Source organism: Urocitellus parryii, chromosome 11, assembly GCF_045843805.1.
Source record: "Urocitellus parryii isolate mUroPar1 chromosome 11, mUroPar1.hap1, whole genome shotgun sequence".
In the NCBI taxonomy this organism is placed as follows: domain Eukaryota; kingdom Metazoa; phylum Chordata; class Mammalia; order Rodentia; family Sciuridae; genus Urocitellus; species Urocitellus parryii.
Window position 1 is genome coordinate 70414174 of NC_135541.1, and position 19253 is coordinate 70433426.

General features: G+C 38.5%; 1 protein-coding gene across 1 annotated transcript in view; it reads left to right on the top strand.

Moving 5' to 3' along the window:
* Window positions 1-616: 616 nt before the first annotated feature.
* The window catches only part of Lrrc8d (leucine rich repeat containing 8 VRAC subunit D), a 97047-nt gene continuing 78410 nt past the window's right edge, over window positions 617-19253 (top strand). Inside the window, exons 1-2 of the mRNA XM_026409972.2 lie at window positions 617-698; window positions 976-1122. The gene's annotated coding sequence lies outside the window, so the exon portion shown is untranslated. The remainder of the gene's footprint in view (window positions 699-975; window positions 1123-19253) is intronic.

A 19253-nucleotide genomic window follows, 5' to 3' on the forward strand; every position in this document is an offset into this window, starting at 1 on the left:
AACTCATGGGGCAGGCACCCTCTCTCTTTACACACAGCAGATTCTTAAACTATCATCTGTTTACGTTTGTTTCATTTTTCAATGCTGGGCATTTACTATTTTTTAATACTACTCTGAAAATTCACTAAGTCAGAGTTCAGCAAATTGAAGGTAATCCTAGAACTTGAGAATTTCTCTGTGATTCACACGCAGAGAAATACAGAATCGTTTTTTTTTTTTTTTTTGGAAGAATGCACTCAGAGATTATGTTCCCTGAAGATTCAGTATATGTAAATGTTGGTGGATTGAGGCTGAGGCTGTTCCGAGTAGAGACCCTAGTAGGAACCCATAGTACTGGGTAATTGGTGGTCTCTCCCCACCCCCCCCAGTTCCTGACAACTCAGTTTGTGGTAGCGTGCACGCTTTCTCTTTTGAGTCAGCAGGGCACAAGACAAGTAATTTCCCATTCTGAAGCTTTCTCCCGCTTAGCTGTAGTGGATGTACTGGGATGTGGCTATTAACTTTTAAAATTTGCATAAATCCAGCCTTTCCGCTACGCTGGAAAGGCTGAGTCTTGTCTTTACACCTTCCCGGAGGTGATTCTTTTCAGCGGGCGAGGGCGGGGGTGGGGAGATGAGAAAAGGAGGAAAAGGAAGGCCGATTACTGGGGTGCCTACAGGGGTGCCCACCGGGAGGAGGCGCGGAGTCCACGGATGTAGGTACTCGTGGGGAGCGGAGAGGCCAGATGGGCTGGGGACGGAAGGGCTGTGCGCGGGGCAGTGGGCGCTAGGCGGCCGGCAGGGGGAGGCCGGCTGAGGTGGTGCTGGAGCCGGAGCCGGTGTGGCCGGGTCTGGCCGGCGCGGGAGAGGGCGGACCATGGCGAGGCGAGCAGCAGCTGGGGCCCCTGGTCTTCCCTCCGCACTGCTCTGCGTCCTTCCCTCCATGCCGCTAACCCTCGGATCTCTCGCTGTTTCTCTCCCCTGTGTTTTCAAACAGGAAGTGCACGGCTGTCTGTAACGTGCTGCCTGGTCCCAGGATGGAGGAGTGAAGTCCTGCCTCGCCGCGGTTCCAGCCTCCGGAGCCCGCCGAAGCCGAGTCCCCGGAGAGAGTACCCTGAGGGAGCAGGGTGACCTCCTGGTCCAGGTGCGCGGGGCCGGGCCAGGGTGGGGACCCCGTTGGGGGGAAGCGCCGGACTGGCCCTGCAGCCCCTGCAGCCCCGGAGAGCCTTTGAGCCGGCTCTCCAGCTTGGCACTGCAGCTGCACTTGGGTGGATTTTCTTGATCGCCTGCCCCTACTACAGCTTTCTCATCCAAGGGTTTCTGCTAAACTCTCGATGCCACCGCCCAGGTGTCACACGGGCTGGATGGCTTTGGGCATCGCTGAGCCAGAGCTAGAACCTTCAGTGGCGCTGTCCTAGGCAGGCGCTTTCCCTGCTGGGTTGCCCCAGGGCAGGGTTGCTCGCGTACTGCCTGTGGCCGCTTCCTAGTCCTCAGCAGCCCTGGCCGCACTTTCCTCCTCTGGCTGCTGCCTGGAGCAGCTGCTTTTTGTTCCTCACTGCTGACCTGGGGTTGTCTACATAAATGTTCTGGGAGGCTTGAGACAGTAGGGGTGTTAATGAGGTTGGTGTGGGAGCAAGTGTAGGGACCTGGGGAGAAACAAAAGGATGAGTTGTGGGTGAAGAGTAGGTGGAAAGAGGAGTCTTTGTGTCCAGGCCCTGAAACTGAGGGTCCTGGTTTCTTGCGTTTTTATTTTGGAAGAGCCATGCCATCACTGGCTGAGAGAATTGGTGATGCAGACACACACCGGAAAGGTAGAGACCAGAAGTGAGGGAGAGCAGTGAGTTCGGAGGTGTTTAGTCTGGTGTCTGGCTTGTTAACTCCACTGTGGTTTCCACTGTGCTGAGACAGAGGGTGCTTTAGAAGTATGAACCAGCCGTCTTCATTTATTAAATTCTGTTTGTCACCAAAGTAAAATTGAGAATGACTTTTCTCAAATTTATTAGGTGGATTATAATTTTATATCCATATCTCGTTCCACCTCAGATGTTCATAGGAGAAGAAAACACTAGGGAAAGGTTGGTTTATGCTGCAGACTTTTTGCTTTTTCATTTCCCTGGCTGCTCTTCACTCTGCAGACTAAGTCAAATTGACTTCTCCTTCAGTGAAGTCCTGGCCTTATTATAATGCCTGTATTTATCCACCTGGTGAAATACTAGTCTTGGGGAGGGAAACTAAGGGAGGGATGCTAGAGAAGATACAGTTTTTTGGCATGATTATATGAGGACAGATTAAGTGTTTGGACAATATGCAAGTCAATAACATTTTCTTAGGCTATTTATTTTGGAGAAAGTGATAAAAACAAGCGACTAGAGGGAGGAAAGTGAGACTTTGAAAAAGGGGATCTTTTTCTATAACAGGGAGAGTGTGTAATCACAGTAATACACATATCCACTCATTCACCTCATTGGGTGGTCAAGCCTTCTCAAGAGGCAGGCTTAGTTGTAGAATTCATGATGTGCAATGTTTATTAAACCATTCTGATACTGAAAAAGTTATAATAAAATATATTTCTATGTAATTAATTTGCTTTGAAATTAATTTTATCTTTTGTACTCAGGTAGACTGATACATTTATATTACCCCCTAACCTTCCTTTGTTTCTGCATACATAGTATGGAGATAATTTGAATTATAAGATTCTATTGTACCAATATTCCTTCAGAACTTTAATCTCTTTTAAGATGTAGCTGCTTTGAGCATTGTGATATGAGTAATTGGCATAATCATATTAGCAGTAAGTAGCCAAGACATAGTATAAAAACTGAAGCAGTTAATCTCATCCTTACTGAATAGGTAGGTGGACTTAAGTATGATTTAAATTGTTAGATGTCTGTATTATGTCTCTTGCCAAATACATCACAAGCTGACAAGTGAAAACAAGTCATCAAGAGAGTTTTTTGTTTTGTTCTGTTTTGTTTTGCAGTGCAGGGGGTTGAAGCAGGGCCTTGCACATGCTAGGGAAGCTCTCTACCACTAAGCTATATTCCCATCCAGCGTCAAGAGAAATTCTTTGATTTATATATTCATTCATTCATTCTAATTTGTTATACACGATGCATAATGCAGTTCATTTCATATTACACATAGAGCACAAATTTTCAAGTCACTGGTTGTACACAAAGTATTTTCACACAATTCCGTCTTCATACATGTACTTAGGGTCCAAGAGAAATTCTTGAAAGACCTTTATAGCCTTATTGTCTTGCCTCTGTCTTTATACCCAGATATATTCCTTGTACTCTGGTTTATTAGTTTACTTAGGAACTTTCTTCAGCATCTGTCACTCTGCTCTAAGATACAGTAGGATGGTTTCTTTGACCCTCCAAACCTGTTCCCTCTTTAGGAACAGGATCTACTCCCACTTTATTAGGATTTAAATTCAGGAATTATAATACAGGCCTTTAAATTGTTATAGTAATAGGCCTTTAAATTGTCATATTCTATTTGCAGAGTATATTTTCTATATCTTGTTTACAGTTGTAAGAGAGTGGTAAAACAGAATTCATTTACTTTTACTCTAGTTTATGGAGAGATTCCCCCATGTCCAGGTCTTTTCCCATTCCTCTCTTCTTGGCTTTGGCCCAGAGCTTTGGGTTTTGTTGTTTTTTGACTTGCATGCTTGTCATTTACACCTTCTCTACATCTGTGTCTAGATTTAAATGTGTTTGCGTCAGTGTGATTTGTATTCTGTTGCCAAAGTTCTAATGGTATATTTTCATTTACAGATATACCATTTTTGGGGGGTGTGTGTGGTAGTGTCTTTTGTGGTGTCTCAGTGAGCAAGTATCTTTTTGTGGATACTTTAACATTTTAGAATTAACAAAAAATATCACTGGTTTACCCCTTTTATAATAGGTGATATATATGGCTCTTCCCATATCCCACCAACACCGTGACCATACATATCCACTACTTTCCTGCCCCAGTACAGGATAACCAACTAAGAAATTCACATTACTGGGAAGTGTGAGCAAATCCACATGACTTTAAGTTATATAGTAAATATTTTTGTAATATTGCCTCTATAGAAATAGATTTATTTTCTTGTCTTTGCAGTACTTAAAGTTGAGGCTCTCTTTAGTTATAATTTTAATTTTGCATTTTAAAGAATATAAATTAAAATTGGGTATATTTTCACTGGAAAATGCTGAATAAAGTATTTATTTTCTCTTCAATAATTGGAGTATCTTTAGTGGTCTGTAATTCCTCCTCTATAATATTATGTCAAAATGTAAAGGGTAGGAGAAGATAGGAAAGGGAGGTAAAATGAGGGCTCTTTCTTTTATATGGTAGGAGTGAAATGATTTCATGTATGTTTCCTTAATACACAACTCACTGGCCGTTTCTGTCTCTCCTGGTGAGTTTCAATGGCTTATGAAGTAGCTGCGTGTCTCTTCCAACAGAGAGGCTAAGAATTAAAGGGTAACTAGCTTTGATGTTAAATGCCAAGGAAAAGTTAATGGTCAAGAGAGAGTGGAAAAGAGGGGAGTGGAAATAAAATCAAGTTAAGCTTTTCCTTTTTTCAAAACCTTCTTTTTTCTTCATGTATATTATAAAATAAAAATTGCCATCTCAGTCAGAAATTGTAAGCAATTTTTAAACTATAAAGCAATGTTTCTCAGCCCTTGAAAACTGAGAAAATGTGTAATACTAAAAGATTTTAAAACTCTTGTCTTTAGAGTTTTACTTTTTATCTCTGAGGACTGCAAATATTTTATAGAAAAGCTACTTAATACCACTCTACTGGGTATATGTTAGTGATAATAGCATTTTCTGCATTTGTAAGTAGTAGTGCATGTCCACGTGAGATGGGTTCTGTATTTAGACTTCTCCCAGTACCTCTAGTCCACAGGTTGCAAATCAGGGCCAAAATAAAACAACTGCTCCAGACCAGAAATGCTGAAATGGTGATTAACATATATAGTATGTTACCCTTCCGGTCATAAACACTTCCAGGTGGAATTTTTCCACTTTGTTGTACATTAAATGAGTGGTATGTGAAGTTCTGACTTTGGATCTAATCTTTTTTCCAGGCTAATTGTTTTTCATGGTCAACTTTGCAATCTTTTCAGTTACTCAATCATGGATAACAGGATTTCTTCTAAGAACATTTCTGTGAACATCCTTTCCTTATGTTTGCCAGGACTCTGACACCAATCTCAGAATCACCAGTGTCATAGCAGTTACCACATCCTTGTATTTGTTTCCCAGAAGCTCAGAGAAGCTTCCCACCTTTAACCTTGATAGTTTGCAGTAAGTATATGGAAGGGAAGATATATTGTTTGTCCCTGTTCTGCGGTGGGAAAAAACATAGTTCATATGGAGCCAGTCTCTGTTTTTTTTTTTTTTTTTAATATTTACTTTTTTTAGTTTTCGGCAGACACAATATCTTTGTTTGTATGTGGTGCTGAGGATCGAACCCGGGCCGCACGCATGCCAGGCAAGCGCTCCGCTTGAGCCACATTCCCAGCCCCCAGTCTCTGGTTTTTACACCTACCGTTAAAACTGTTCAGTCTGTATTCTGCTTAAGATGGGTTAATCAGAGCAACAGAATAGTTCTTTTATCTGGTAAAAAAGAAAAAAATGACTTCCTATTTTTCTTATTTGTCAGACTTTTATGTGGATTATGTTTAATTTTCTTGATATTGTGCAGGGTGGGTTATAACCTTGTTTTATGTGAAGACACCGAGGCAGGCAGAGATGACTTACTCAAGTCTCAGGGACAAGGCCTTGATTCATGCCCAGATATGTGCCACCCCCAAGCTTAACATTTCCTTTGCTGTGTTTCCTGTGTTCTGTATCCTTAGCCTAATGTATGAAAAGAAGTGATCTTGGTTTAGTCTTATCTACCTTTTCAGCAAAGGTTAACTTAATCCCATAGAGAAAATGCAGATGTTAGGAACATTAAAGAGTCAACTTTTTAAAAAATTTGTTCTTTTTAGATGTACATGACAGAAGAATGAGTTTTGACATATGGAGTATAATATAATTATTCCTATTCTTACATTTGTACATGATGTGGAGTTACACTGGTTGTGTATTCATATATGAGCACAGGAAAAAGTCAAAAATAGTAAATATTTTTTACTTTCATGTGATACATTTTCATTTTTTTCCCGAAGAAATTTAGGTGTATGGAATTTATTACCCCTCATGAGAGATTCTTGAGATAGTTGCCTACATGCATAATTAATTGCTGGATTATAGAATATATACATACTAATTTCACTAGGAATTGTTGGCAAGTTTATACTTCCACCAATATTTCATAATGATTTCTTTTTTCCTGGTGTAACCAACTGGATAGATGCTAATTGTACCTCATAGTTTTTTTTTTATTTTTTAAATTTTGTTTAATTTGTTCTCAGTTTAATTTTGCTTTTTTCAGATTACTGGTGCAGTTGAGAGATATTTTCATTTATTCAGTTTTCCTTTTCTGTGAATTGTTTTCATATCTTTATTCCCCTGCTTTTCTGTTGGCACTCCTGCCCTTATTGCAAGAAGTTTCTGGAGAGTTTTTGTGGAGTTCCCTGACTAATCTAGATATTAATTCTTTGTTGTCTTTAGATATTACGAATACTTGCTTCTGGTATGTCACTTCTCTGATAACTTTGTCTGGGGTGCCTTTCAGTAACAACAAAAATCTTTAGCTTTAATGGAGTTGATTCCATTAAAAACATTCTTTTTTCTTTCTTTTTTTTTTTTCTTTTTGGCAGTGCTGGGATGGGACCTAGGGCTTCACACATGCTAGGCAAGTGCTGTACCACTGAGCCACATCCTCAACCCTGAACTCAGCAGTTTTTAATATTACTGTGGTCTGTGCATTTTGAGTCATTTAAGTCATTCCCTGTGACTGGTTTCACTTTCTTTCATTAACTTTATAGGTTTAATCTTATCCTTTATCTTGTAAAGTTATTTGGGATTTGAGTATCTCAAATTTCAAATAAATAGTACAAGTACTATTCCAATTTTTAATCTTAAGAAACTGGTCATATTTTGAGTCATTTTCCCAGCATTGTCAAATAATTCATTCTTTATAGATTTTTAGCACTACTGTTAGCATGTAAGTGGTATGTTGTTCAGTTGATTAGTTTGTGTGCTCCTGGGCGTTTGATACACTGCCATATTAATAAATATTATAAATAATGGTATATTAAGGTATAAATTTTATAAATTTACAGATATATTTATATAATTTTTAGCATGATTTCATATTACATGTGCCATTTATATACAAATCCTATTAACATGATTGAGATACTAATGTATATTAAAAAGTTCAAAAATGTTTAAATTTGGGAAGTTTTTTCTGGGGGGTGGGTGTCGAGTACTGGAGATTGAACTGAGGAGCACTCAGCCAGTGAGCCACATCCCCAGTCCTATTTTTTTTTTGTATTTTATTTAGAGACAGGGTCTCACTGACTTGTTTAGTGCCTTGCTTTTTGCTGAGGCTGGCTTTAAACTTTCCATCCTCCTGTCTTGGCCTCCTAAGCCACTAGGATTACAGGAGGGTGCCACTGAGTCTGGCTTAGTGTTAAGTTTTGTGTTTTGTGTTTTTTTGTTTTGTGATGCTGGGGATAGGACCCCCCCTTTTTTTTTTTCTTTTTCTGTTTTTTAGTGGTTATGGCTCCTCTTCACACATAGTTCTCTATGTAGGGCAGTGTTGTCTCACTTCAAAGACTTCACTTTCTTTTTTCAGTGCTCCATATGGGCTTATATAGCTATGGGTACATTCTGGGTATGGCTTTGAATGAATGTTTTATGAGGTGTGGTGCTCTAATACGTGGGTGCATACTCTTGAAAGCCTGTTAATTATAGATGTCTTTTTATTATTGGGAAAGCTTCATCAGTTTCAGCCTAGTTTTGTCCAAGTGTACTTTGCTCCAATTTGTTCTCAGTTCACTGGGTCTCATTCTTCCTCCTGTCTCCACTGAATGCGATGTTACTTTATTTGGTACTAGGTATTTGCATGCCTGTGCAAAGTACAATGTATATAACATGACTTTTTATCAAAATAAATTAGAAATCACTATGAGAAACAAATTACAGTCTCAAAATAGATGGCTTGACAAGATTTGTGTAGGCCAAAGATGTTACCCTTAGCTATCAGTTTTAGGATCATGTGACTGATAGACTGTATTTTTATTTCTTCTTTTATCTGCTTTATAGATATAGGAGAGAGTTTTAGTGTTTTTCATTAACTACTGAGATTTACTTGCATTAAATTAAGTATGATAAAATTATAATGTAGGAATGTTGCGGAGTCCAAAATCTGCTTATGCAGGTAAGATAGATACCTTTGGGCTATGGAAATGGTTCTGTTTGTGCTTTAGATACAGTTTAGTAGGTATTCACCTGAGTTTGATTATAACAGCCTAAGCTAGTGATTTGATTGAACTTAAATACTTATTAAGGACTTTGTAGCATGGATGTTTCCCAGTTCTCATCCAGATTCTTCTGTGCTACCCTAACTAGCTGTGAGATCCACCTGTCCTACCAACTTCCTCTCTTATTCAACTCTTCTACTATAATTGACAGCCAAACTACTTATCCAAATTGTTAAATCTTAGTTTCTCCTACCTCCTGTGTCCCAGGCATTGTTTTAAGTTCAGAGGATACAAAGTAAATATCATAAGGTGGCTGACCTCAGAAAATACAGGCATAAACCATTAACTGGAATTTAGAATACAAGACATTTTTCCAGAAATATATTCTGATAAGCAGTAAAGAGTGGGACACAAAGGAAAGAGTGGTATGTTCTTATTTGTGAGGAGAGAATTCCTAAAGGAGGTGATATTGGTGCCGTTAAAGGGTTAGGATTATTTACCAAGTTAAGCAGAAGAAAAGTAGCCCAGATAGAATAAACAGCTCAGATTCAAAGCCCAAAAGAGCTCAGTGTGTGAGAAACATGAAATATGAGTGATTGGATCAGAGAGGTTGTGGTGCAGAGAGAAGAAGTTGGAGGCACCTCTGGGTTTGAATTCTTGGTCCACACCTGCATCTGGGACCATGCATTACACTTCTGGAAATGTGAACTTTATCCTTACAGCATTGTGGCTTCATCAGAGGTAAAATAAATGCCCAAATCATTGTCTTAAGATATGTGGAAAAGCTGAGAACAAATTGGAGCAAAGTACACTTGGACAAAACTAGGCTGAAACTGATGAAGCTTTCCCAATATCAGGGAAGTCCAGGGTCAGCCCCAATAATCTAGGCAGAATTAATGAGGACCAAAACCGAAGCTTCAGTTGTGAAAAAGGAGAGGAGAGGATGGACTTAAGAGATGTTTAGGAGAAAGAATTGGCTCCTAACTACATAGAAAGTGGGAGAAGAATAAGAGGAAAGAAGAAGTAGGATGACTGTTGGGTTTTCTGGTTGGAAGATTCACTGTCTAAGGGTGTAGCTAGTGAGGATAAAAACTTAAAAGGAACAAGATTGGAGAGAATAGTGGGTCCAACTTGAGGTGAAGTTGGGGCATCTGTGGGGTATTCTGTTGAGTTTCAGAAGTCTGGGTCTCAGGAGAGAAAGTCAGGTTTAGATGTGAGTTGGGAAGTGACTGAGAGTCCTGAATGTGGTTGAGAAAAACTAAAGGATCAAAGACTTTGATCTTTGTAGGGACCACTAAAGGATCAAAGACTGAGCAGACACATGGAGACGAGTTAGCAAGAATCAAGAAAATCTAGAAATAAAAATAATATTCAGCACCCTATATTTTAAATTTTGTTCCCATATTTTATGTCGTCATTCCCCCCTGAAGTAATCATTGTTACTGTCTTTTACGGACCCAGTATCTAAGCTCAAGTAAGCAACTTAACAAGTCACCCAGGTAGAAGTAAATAGGGAGCAATTGCCACATTTGTCAGAGGACTCAGAGAGGTCAGTTAGAGCGAATAGAATAAAGGACATTGGATCTGGCAATCAGGTATTCAGTTGCTAGTTAGGTGAGGTCTAAAGTCTAAAGCTGGATTGTCGGGTGATGAAAGTAGGAGATGAGAAGGGGGATCAGAGAGTGTGTACGTTTCCGCATGTGCATGTTTGTGAAGAGAGATTGGTGTGTTGGGTGAGATGGTGACTGGAGCTTACACTTTGGTTGAAAAGAGTGAAGAGGAGGTGACCACAGGTAGAAGAGGGAATAACTAATAGAGGACTTTTAGAAAGATAAGGAGGCCAGGTTCAGGAGCACAGACATGCTCAAAAGGGGTTGTCTCGGGAATTGGGACATTTACTCCTTTGGAACGGTTGAGGAGAAAGAGTCTGCATGACTATAGATGAGGGTACAGATAGTGAGTGGGAAGGAAGTTGCAAGAGTTCATATCCCGAAGGCTGGGTGTTCTCAGTAAAGGTGGAGATGAAATGAGCTGAGGATGAGGTAGGTGCCTTGAGGAGGCTGCTGAAAGTTAGTAACAGTTAACTTAGGAAAAAGGAGGCTACAGATGGAGGATGAGAGTTGTGTATAGCTGAGGGCCCCTTGGAGCTCTGTCAGTGGGAATAGATGTTGATGGTGGATTTTTTTTTTCCTGCTTGATAGAGTAATATGATTAATATGAATGAACTTTTAAAATAGAACACACGGGCCTTGCCTGAAACATCAAGTTTAAGTCAGCAATTCAAGGAAGCTTAAAGTTCTGGGGGGAAGGGAGGAGAAGGAGGACAGAGGAACAGGAGGTTGAACATTAGAAAACTTGAGTTCTAGTCTTAGGAAGGTGATCTAATCTTTTGGGCCTCAGTTTTCCCATGTTTCAATGGAAAAAAAATTACACTTCGTGTCCTTTCAAGTCTCCTATAGCTCTCAGAACTTCTGTGAGATGTGTATATCATTAGACAAAAAGAGTGCATAAAAAAGATGAGCTAGATTGCTATCATTTATTTCCCAGGGGTTCTTCCGATAGCAGCTCTTGGGTCAGTTTCAGCTGTCAGATAATGGTGCCCAGGTGGATGCTTTGTGGCTGCATGTGGCAGTTGGAGAGAGGTCAGAAAAGGAGACAGACAAGAGTGGGAAGCTGTGGTAAGAGCTGCACTTGAGGTGAATGAGTAGATCTGCCCTGCACCCCACCTGCTGTGTGTCACGTGGTTCCCTGATAAATCACTGGTCACAGGTGACATTTTGTAAGGGAGGGGATAGTTTTACTTTCATCTTGGTCTTGTTTTCCTCTCACGGGCTCCATTTTCCCTCTCCATTAAAAGTGTGCTGTTGTGAAGATAATTGACCTATTATTGCAGAAGCCTGAGTATGTTCAGCACCTTCCTTAAATCACACACCTAGAGTTTCTTTGCCCATAGAGAAATCAGAAAAGTTGGCAAGACTTCCTCTCTCTGTTGAGTTGGGTCTGCTCTGCTCCTTTAGAGGGTGTACTCTTCAAGCTGTTTAACCATTTACTGCTCTTCAAAGAATAGGAATAACACTTTAAAAACCCCAGAGGTGTGGCTGGCATTAAAAGGTAAATCCAGGTCAGGTTAAGTGGCTCCCGAGATCCCTGTAATAATTTAACAAGCCTAGGCAGGTGAAAGGGCACTCTTTTAAACAGTGGGCCTCGAATCTTTGTCCATACTCTCACAGATTCTGAGAAGCCTCAGCATTTCCTTTTTCCCTCATTCCGGCTATGATACAACTTAATGCTTGGAAAAATTTTCACAGGAAGTAACAGGGTGTCATAATTTTTGTGAGACATTTTCTACAGAATTCACCCTCTTCCATCTGAGAATACTATTCTCTCTTCACCCACCTGCTCTATTTTCTTTCTGAAAGTCTTAATTTCTCCACATAATTCGATATTCTTCAAAGTAAAACATAGTTTAAAAATTAAAACCCTTTAAACTTGAAGTTAAAATGTAGTCTATAAATGTGTTCTTCCATTTCCTGAGAAACAACAGGAAGGATTTGCTTTCTCAAAATAAACGAAGTAGCCTGACTATGAACTCAGAGCAGTAGAGATCAAAGATTCCAGCATGATCACATAATGGGAAATTTTCAGTCATTTTTCTAACCCAGAAAACCAAGTCTAATGTAGTTTTGTTGTTGTTGTTTTTTGGGTATTAGGCATCAGAAAGTATATGTACAACTCAGAAATGCACCTTGAGCATATTTAAAATGGACTTAGCATAAATGTTGGCTATTTAGTCTTAAATTCCAAGAATCTGTTGCCAAGGTGTATTTGATTTGTATGAACATGAAGCAATGGAAAATACCCTTCTTGAGCATTAAATTTAGGAAGAACAGAGGACAACCAACTGATTTCCTACATCCATTCACCACCTAAACTTTAAATTCACTAGTTCAGTAAATTATTTCATAGCTGTGCTAGTAGGAGAAGTTTAGCAGCTCAGACACTGAACTGCATTGAAAATAGAATCTGCTACAGGAATTCTGTTTGTGTGTGTGTGTGTGTGTGTGTGTGTAGAAATGTGCACATTAATATTCATCTATTTCTAGAAACATGATAGGAGAGCCTGTTTTAAAGAAAGGAAGTCAATTCTGTTATAGTTGGCAGATTCATATTTGTAAGGAACAGGCAAGATGAGGGAGAAATACATGCATTCATTTTTCATCTGTCATTAATTTGTGCCAAACAATATGTGATTCTTTTTTTCCCAAATGGTGTAAAATAGGTCAACATTTTGAAATATTGGACAGTGTTTATGTTGGGAAGATTCTGAATACATTGAGAACTTTTAGAATTTCTTGTTAGAATATTTTTTTTTTTTTTAACTAGTCTTTCTAGAAAAGGTAGAGAGCTGGGAGTGTAGCTCAGTGGTAGAGTATATGCTTAGCATGCATGAAGCCCTGTGTTTGATCCTCAGCAAAAGAGGGATGGGGGTAGGGGAACAAGGAGAGAAAGAGGGGAAGGAAGGGAAGAGGGAAGGGAGATTAAAGGCAAGAGAGCAGATTTAATGCAGTGTAAGCATGAAGTTTAGGATCTGTGTCTTTCTCAGTCCCTTTATTTTAACCTAAGTCTTTATATTCAAAGTGGGTCTCTTGTACACATCACATATTTGAGTCTTTTTATCCTGCCCAACAGTCTGTGCTTTTGGTTGATGTATTTAGATGATTTGTATTTGAAGTGACTTGATATAAATGAATTAATATCTACTGTGTCTGTAGTTGTTTTCTGTTTATTTATTGCATTTGTTCTTTGTTTCCATTCCCACACCCCCATCTTCTTCTGCCTTCTGTGATTTTTAAGTGAATAGTTTATATAATTCCATTTTATCTCAGCATACCAATTATACTTACTTTAAAAAAAGTTTTAGCTCAGTGGTAGAGCACTTATCTCAAATGTATGAAACCCTGGGTTCAATCCCCTGCACCAAAATAAAAAAAAAAGCCAAAAAACAAACTTTTAATGGTTGCCCCAGAGTTTTCAGCTGATTTCAGTTTTTCAAAGGAAAAAAAATAGTAATGTTTGTATATATATTGCATAGAAAAAAATTGGAAGTATGTACACGAAGATATTAAGGGTGGTTATCAATGATTGGTAGAATAATAGCTGATTTTTGCTTTATGTTTTTATAGTCTTCTGTATTATCTGATTTTAAAAATGTAAGTGTTATCTGATTTTAAAAGCAGGCCTTACTTTTGTAATCAGAAACAATAGAGCTCTTTTCGTTTTGAAAAAGAACCAAGAGGCAGATTACAGCAAAACAAACTGAAAATGTCCTCTGAATCTAAACTTTACACCCTGATTCTTTCTAACTTGGAGTAAGCACATAGTCTCTCAATAGCCTCCAATCCCCGGCAGGGAAGAGAGATTTGGCTGCTTTGCACCTTCCACTGGAAAGACTGTCAACCCTCTCCTGTTCTTCTGAGCATACAGAGCAGTGAATCCTGACAATGACCTGGGAAACAGTTCACTCTGGGCTTGGCATAAAACTTGTTAATACAGAGTGCTTCAAACCCCTCTGTCTTCATAACTAAGGTTTTCCCTCATGTGGAACTTCTTTATGTTTCTTCACTATCTTTCAAAAAACTAATGAACTGAAGAAGAACACTTGAAAACTAGTGTAAAGTAAAGCTTTTAAACAACTTGTGGTAGGTTTTGTTTTGCTGTTCTTTGTGGCAGGGTGGGGAGGAGATGCTGCGGGAGATGAGAACAATTGGTGAAGAGATGCTTCATGTGCGGCTGTTGGTCCAGCTCAATATTGAGGCACCTGGGCCTCTTGTAGGCTACAAGAAAAAATTACCTTTACTGTTTTTGCCATGTGACTTATATCTTTTGAATTTATTTGGGTTTACATTGTGTTTGAATGAGGTTTTGCGTGACTGTGAGCAGAATACTCAACAAGAACAACTAAGAGTAGTTTATTTGGGGCTCACAGTTTCAGAGGTCTCAGTCCATAAATGACTGACTCCATTGCTCTGGGCCCAAGGTGACACAGCACATTGCAGAAGGACATGGCAGAGAAAAGCTGCTCAGCTCATAGAGGAGTCAGGAGGGGGTGTCAGTCAGGCCCCAAAGTATGCCCAGGTGATCCACCTGCCTACTGTTACCACCCAATTAGTCCATTCAAACTAGGATGGATTGATTAGAGTATAGCTGTCACTATCTAGATAATTATTTTACCTCTGAATATTCCTGTTAACACAGTGATTTTTAGGGGCTGCCTCATATCTAAACATTGGCATGGTATAAACCAAACCCAAACGAAGGTTTAAGAAAGTAGCAAACCAGTGAAACAGTGTTTTTGATTTTTAAAAAATATGGTTTTAGTACTAAGTAACTTCCATTGTGTTATCAAGAAAGTCATAAATTTTATAAATACTAGATTGTTAGCCTGTAAAATTAGGACTATTATGTTTTGCTGCTTGCCTGTGGCATTGAAATAAACAAATTACAAGTGACTTTAAGTCTTCTGAAAGAAAGGAGTCTATAAAAGCAAATGCCTTTTTCTTCCTGTATTTCTAGATGGAAAATTATAGATCTCCATTTTAATGTATTTTATTATTGGAGCAAGGGCGTTTCACTGATGCTAAGCGATGAGTAATAGTCATTCTTTTTTTGTTGTTAATTTTTTTTGTAGTTGTAGATGGACAGAATGCCTTTATTTTATTTGTTAATTTTTATGTGGTGCTGAGAATTGAACCCAGTGAGTGCCTCATGCATGCTAGGCAAGCACTTTGCCACTGAGCTACAGAAGTTAACATTTTGATATAAATAAAAACAATCAGAAGAATGTATGAAATAAATATAAAAAGTATTTATTCACCCTACACTGATTATTGCAACTATGTTAAAGTTCATACAAATTTTGAAGGGAACACAAAAATATAAACAATTGCTACTTAAGGGATATGAGTAAAATTTAATTCTCGCTTTTGATGTTATTTTACAAGAATTACAGCAGTCAAAAGTCAAGTGTCTAAGATACTTATGAAGATAGATAATCTTAAGATGTTACTGAATTTTTATTATTTATAGTACAAGTTCTATTTGTAGTATTCAGTAGAGTGTTCAGTAGGTGTAGCAAGTAAGAGTAGGTAATTTGACTTCTTTTTCTTACTTATTTCTAAATGAGGGACTTGACATGGAGGGTGGTATCAGCAGAGGGATAGTGATGACAGTGTAGAGACTGTTACTATCTTAGCTCCTGTCTCCAAGCATTTACCTGTGACAGCCTTGGTGCCTTCAGTCTCTTCCTCTGTTTTTAACTTGCTGAAATTTGAAGTGTAGAATTCTGTTTGCCTCTTGCTCCTCAGGTGCAGCTGTGAAAATTACTTGAGTGAGAATGGTTCGGGGCTAAGGACTGTGAATGGAGGAAAGAAATAATCCTCTCATTATTTTAAATACGGGGAAACAGGATTATGTACAACCCTGCGCTTTCACCCGAAAAGAACAGGTAGCATAATAGGTTATCTTTGCTTTTATAATGTAAACCATAATGCTTTAATAGCTACTCTTAGGAAAAGATTGGCAGGCTCTAATTTCTACTTGCCTTTTCATCCATTTATTTCATGATGATTCCTCTGCGTGTTCAATCATTTGCTCATTGGAAAAACAGAGAGCTTGTGGTTAGCTTTGCCACAAATGCCCAGTGTGAGATCTAGATATTACAGCACTGCATTATAAACAGTGAAGTGAAGATTTTTAAATGACAAAAATTACTTTGAAAGTACCCTGTAAAAATATTGAGCACTAAAAATGTACAGTTTTTAATAGTTACATGTGATATATAAAATATATAAGATATTTTATTTGTTTGCATAAATGAATTTCCCAATTTAAGTCTTTAATTCTATATGAATAGCGTATTTTGTGGGACAATAAGGCCAAAAAGTAACATTTTATAATAATATCAAAATATTTTTGGCCAAGTATTATTCCAGTTTGTGTCTGGAGCCTAAAAGTCAAGTAGTTAGTTTGAGTTGAAGGTCATTCGGATCACTTGGTAGGTGAAGGATCTCCTAAATATCTTCCATATAAAGAAAATAGCTATTTAAGTTTTCTGGAAGACATAGAAACCTATGCACTCTCTGATATGTCTTAAATCAATAACTCTTTATATTAACACTTTTATGATAAAACCTAATTATTTTTTTTTCTTTTTTTTTTTTAAATATATATCATCCTCCATGAAATAACTAACCAAAGACAGGCCCATCTTCATCTTTCTCCTTAGTAAGTTTACCAATCCTAGAGCTCTTAACTATATCACTAAGTTCATTTTTTTTAAAAAAAGGGATACTTTTGAGATTTTTCTTAATTCTTTTAATACTCTCCATTTTATCTTTTGAAATTATTGAAAATGGCTTTGACAAGAAACCTTGTTAGCCACCATGTGATGATGATCCTGAGTGCAGGCAGCGGATGTTGTTGGGAGACAGATATTTGCTTTATCTAAGGAATAAAGTCCTTCAAAATGATAGAATTGGGAGGTTGACAAGAGCCCCCAGGCACTTTGGAAAAGTTCGAAAGTTCCATGAAAGGCTGGGCCAGCAGCGGCCTCAGAGGTCACAGGGAGTATATATACCATTCATTGAGGAGCAGTGTATGGGGAAAACTCATGTAAAATACCATCTCTTCCCTGTCCTTCCTCTGTGACCCTAGGTGAATAAGCTGACTTCTCCCCCCTCTTTAAAAGAAGGGCAAGGGGCTGAGGTTGTGGCTCAGCGATAGAGCAATCACCTAGCATGTGCGAGGCCCTGGGTTCCATCCTCAACACCACATAAAAATAAATAAAATAAAAGTATTGTGTTCAACTACAACTAAAAAATAAATATTTAAAAAAAATAAAAGGAAAAAATGATGTGAGGACTCTTGTGTGAATTTAACACATGCAAAGAAAGCGCTGTGTAGTTCTCCTTCCAGATGATGGTGATTCTGTGGTTTTTCATTTTGTGCCCTTTTTCTTTCCCTCTGTCCTCCCTTTTTCTGTCTTCTCATTCTTGTAGCACTTTTAATAATTCTTGATTTTCTCACTTTTTGTTGTCCTCTTCTCAGTCTATGCCTTAGGTCTACCCCGTGGTGCAAGACACCTTCAGTGTCTTGTACCCGAGCAAGTCAGTGGTCAGGGATTGATTCTCTGTGACCCTTTGATGACTCTGAAGACATGCACTGCTGTGTTAGCTTCCTGTGGGCTTCTGCTGTACCACTTTCTGCCCCATAGATGAGGGGTCATGAAAGTATCAGTTTGGAGTTGGATATGTTTAGGGAAAAATCTTTTTATACAAGGATTTATGGAATAGAAATCTACGTTGGTAATGCTTTAGTTTTTTCTTTTTTCACTCTAAGTTTCTGTTTTGGAGCCAGGATTGTAATTGCAAATGTTGTATTTGAGAAAGAAGAATATCAGGTCCAGGAGGGCCAGAAGCATTCATTTTCTTTAAGAGGAACATTTAACATAACTTTGTGGAGTAGCTAAAAGTACTACAGAAGCAACATAGAATTTTAGTCATTATGAACTCTTTGAAGATCCACTTATTGGCAGAGTGATATCTTTTAGAAGTATGATAGAATCTCATTAGTACATACTTTATGACTGAAAGAGAACTGGTTATGTCATTAGAGAAATACAAATTATTAGAGCTGGAAGGAATTTTTGGTGTCATGCAATGCAATGATTTCCATAATGAAATGGAGAATCAGAGCAATGAAGAGATTTGTTTTTTATAACTCTTGATGTTAGAAAGGGCAAGTCAGGGACCTGCAGCTAACACTAGTTATTTTCTTATTTCCCTGTGCAGCACCAACATTCTAGCTACTAAGCCTAGGAGTCATTTTTCTGTGGCTCAAGAATGTTCTCTATCCTAAGACTAACAGCTTACTAAGGCATTAATGGAAACTTTCTTTATTTTTACATTCTTTCTTTTGTCCACATTTGATGACTTCATGAAAAGTTTGGTTTATTTGGTTGCCGAAGCCCAGGAATATCTACATAAGCAAGTATTTATTTGGACAATTTCTTTCTTCAATGATCATCACTTTTTGACCTCTTACTCTATGCTGGACACTGTTGTGTATGTGTTTTTTTTATTATTATTATACATGGACACGCTATCTTTATTTTTTAATGTGCTGAGAATCAAATCCAGTGCCCTACACATGCTAGGCAAGTACTCTTCCACTGAGTCACAACCCCAGTCCCCCACCACTGTTGTATTTTTAAGGCTTCATGTGTCTCCTCTAGCAGACTGGTCTAACTGTACCCATTTGTCAGGGGAGAAAACAGGCTGGCAAAACTAAAGCAACTTGTTCTAGGTTATACAGCTTGTAAAGGGAAATTGGATCCAGGGTGTGTTCTCCAGAGCACATGTAGTAATTGCTGCCCTTCACTGTGTTCTCCACTCCCCTTGCTGCCTGTGTGCTGGGAGAGCAAAGGCGTGGAATTGAAGATCTTATGTGACAAATGAGCCAGTGGTCATCTGGTCTAGTCTCTTGGCTTTTAGCAGATCAGACATATTTTCCCTGTGATTTCATGGATGAAATATTTAAGACCTTTGATTCTATTTATTTTTTGTTTTGCTTTTTCAAAATAAAAGTGGTCTTTTAGTTCTTTGTTATTAGAAAAGTCACAGATCCTCAATTAAAGAAAGTGTAAGAATATAGGAGATGAAAAAGATCATTTAAATAACTTCAGAAGCTCCATAGTCAGATGATGGAGTGGGTTCAGACATCAGCTGTATCGTATCGCTTACTAGCTGCTTGACTCTGGGCAAGTTGTACAGCCTTACCATGCTTCAGTTGCCTGTGTGTAAAAGAAGAGTAATAATAGTGCCTGCCTTGT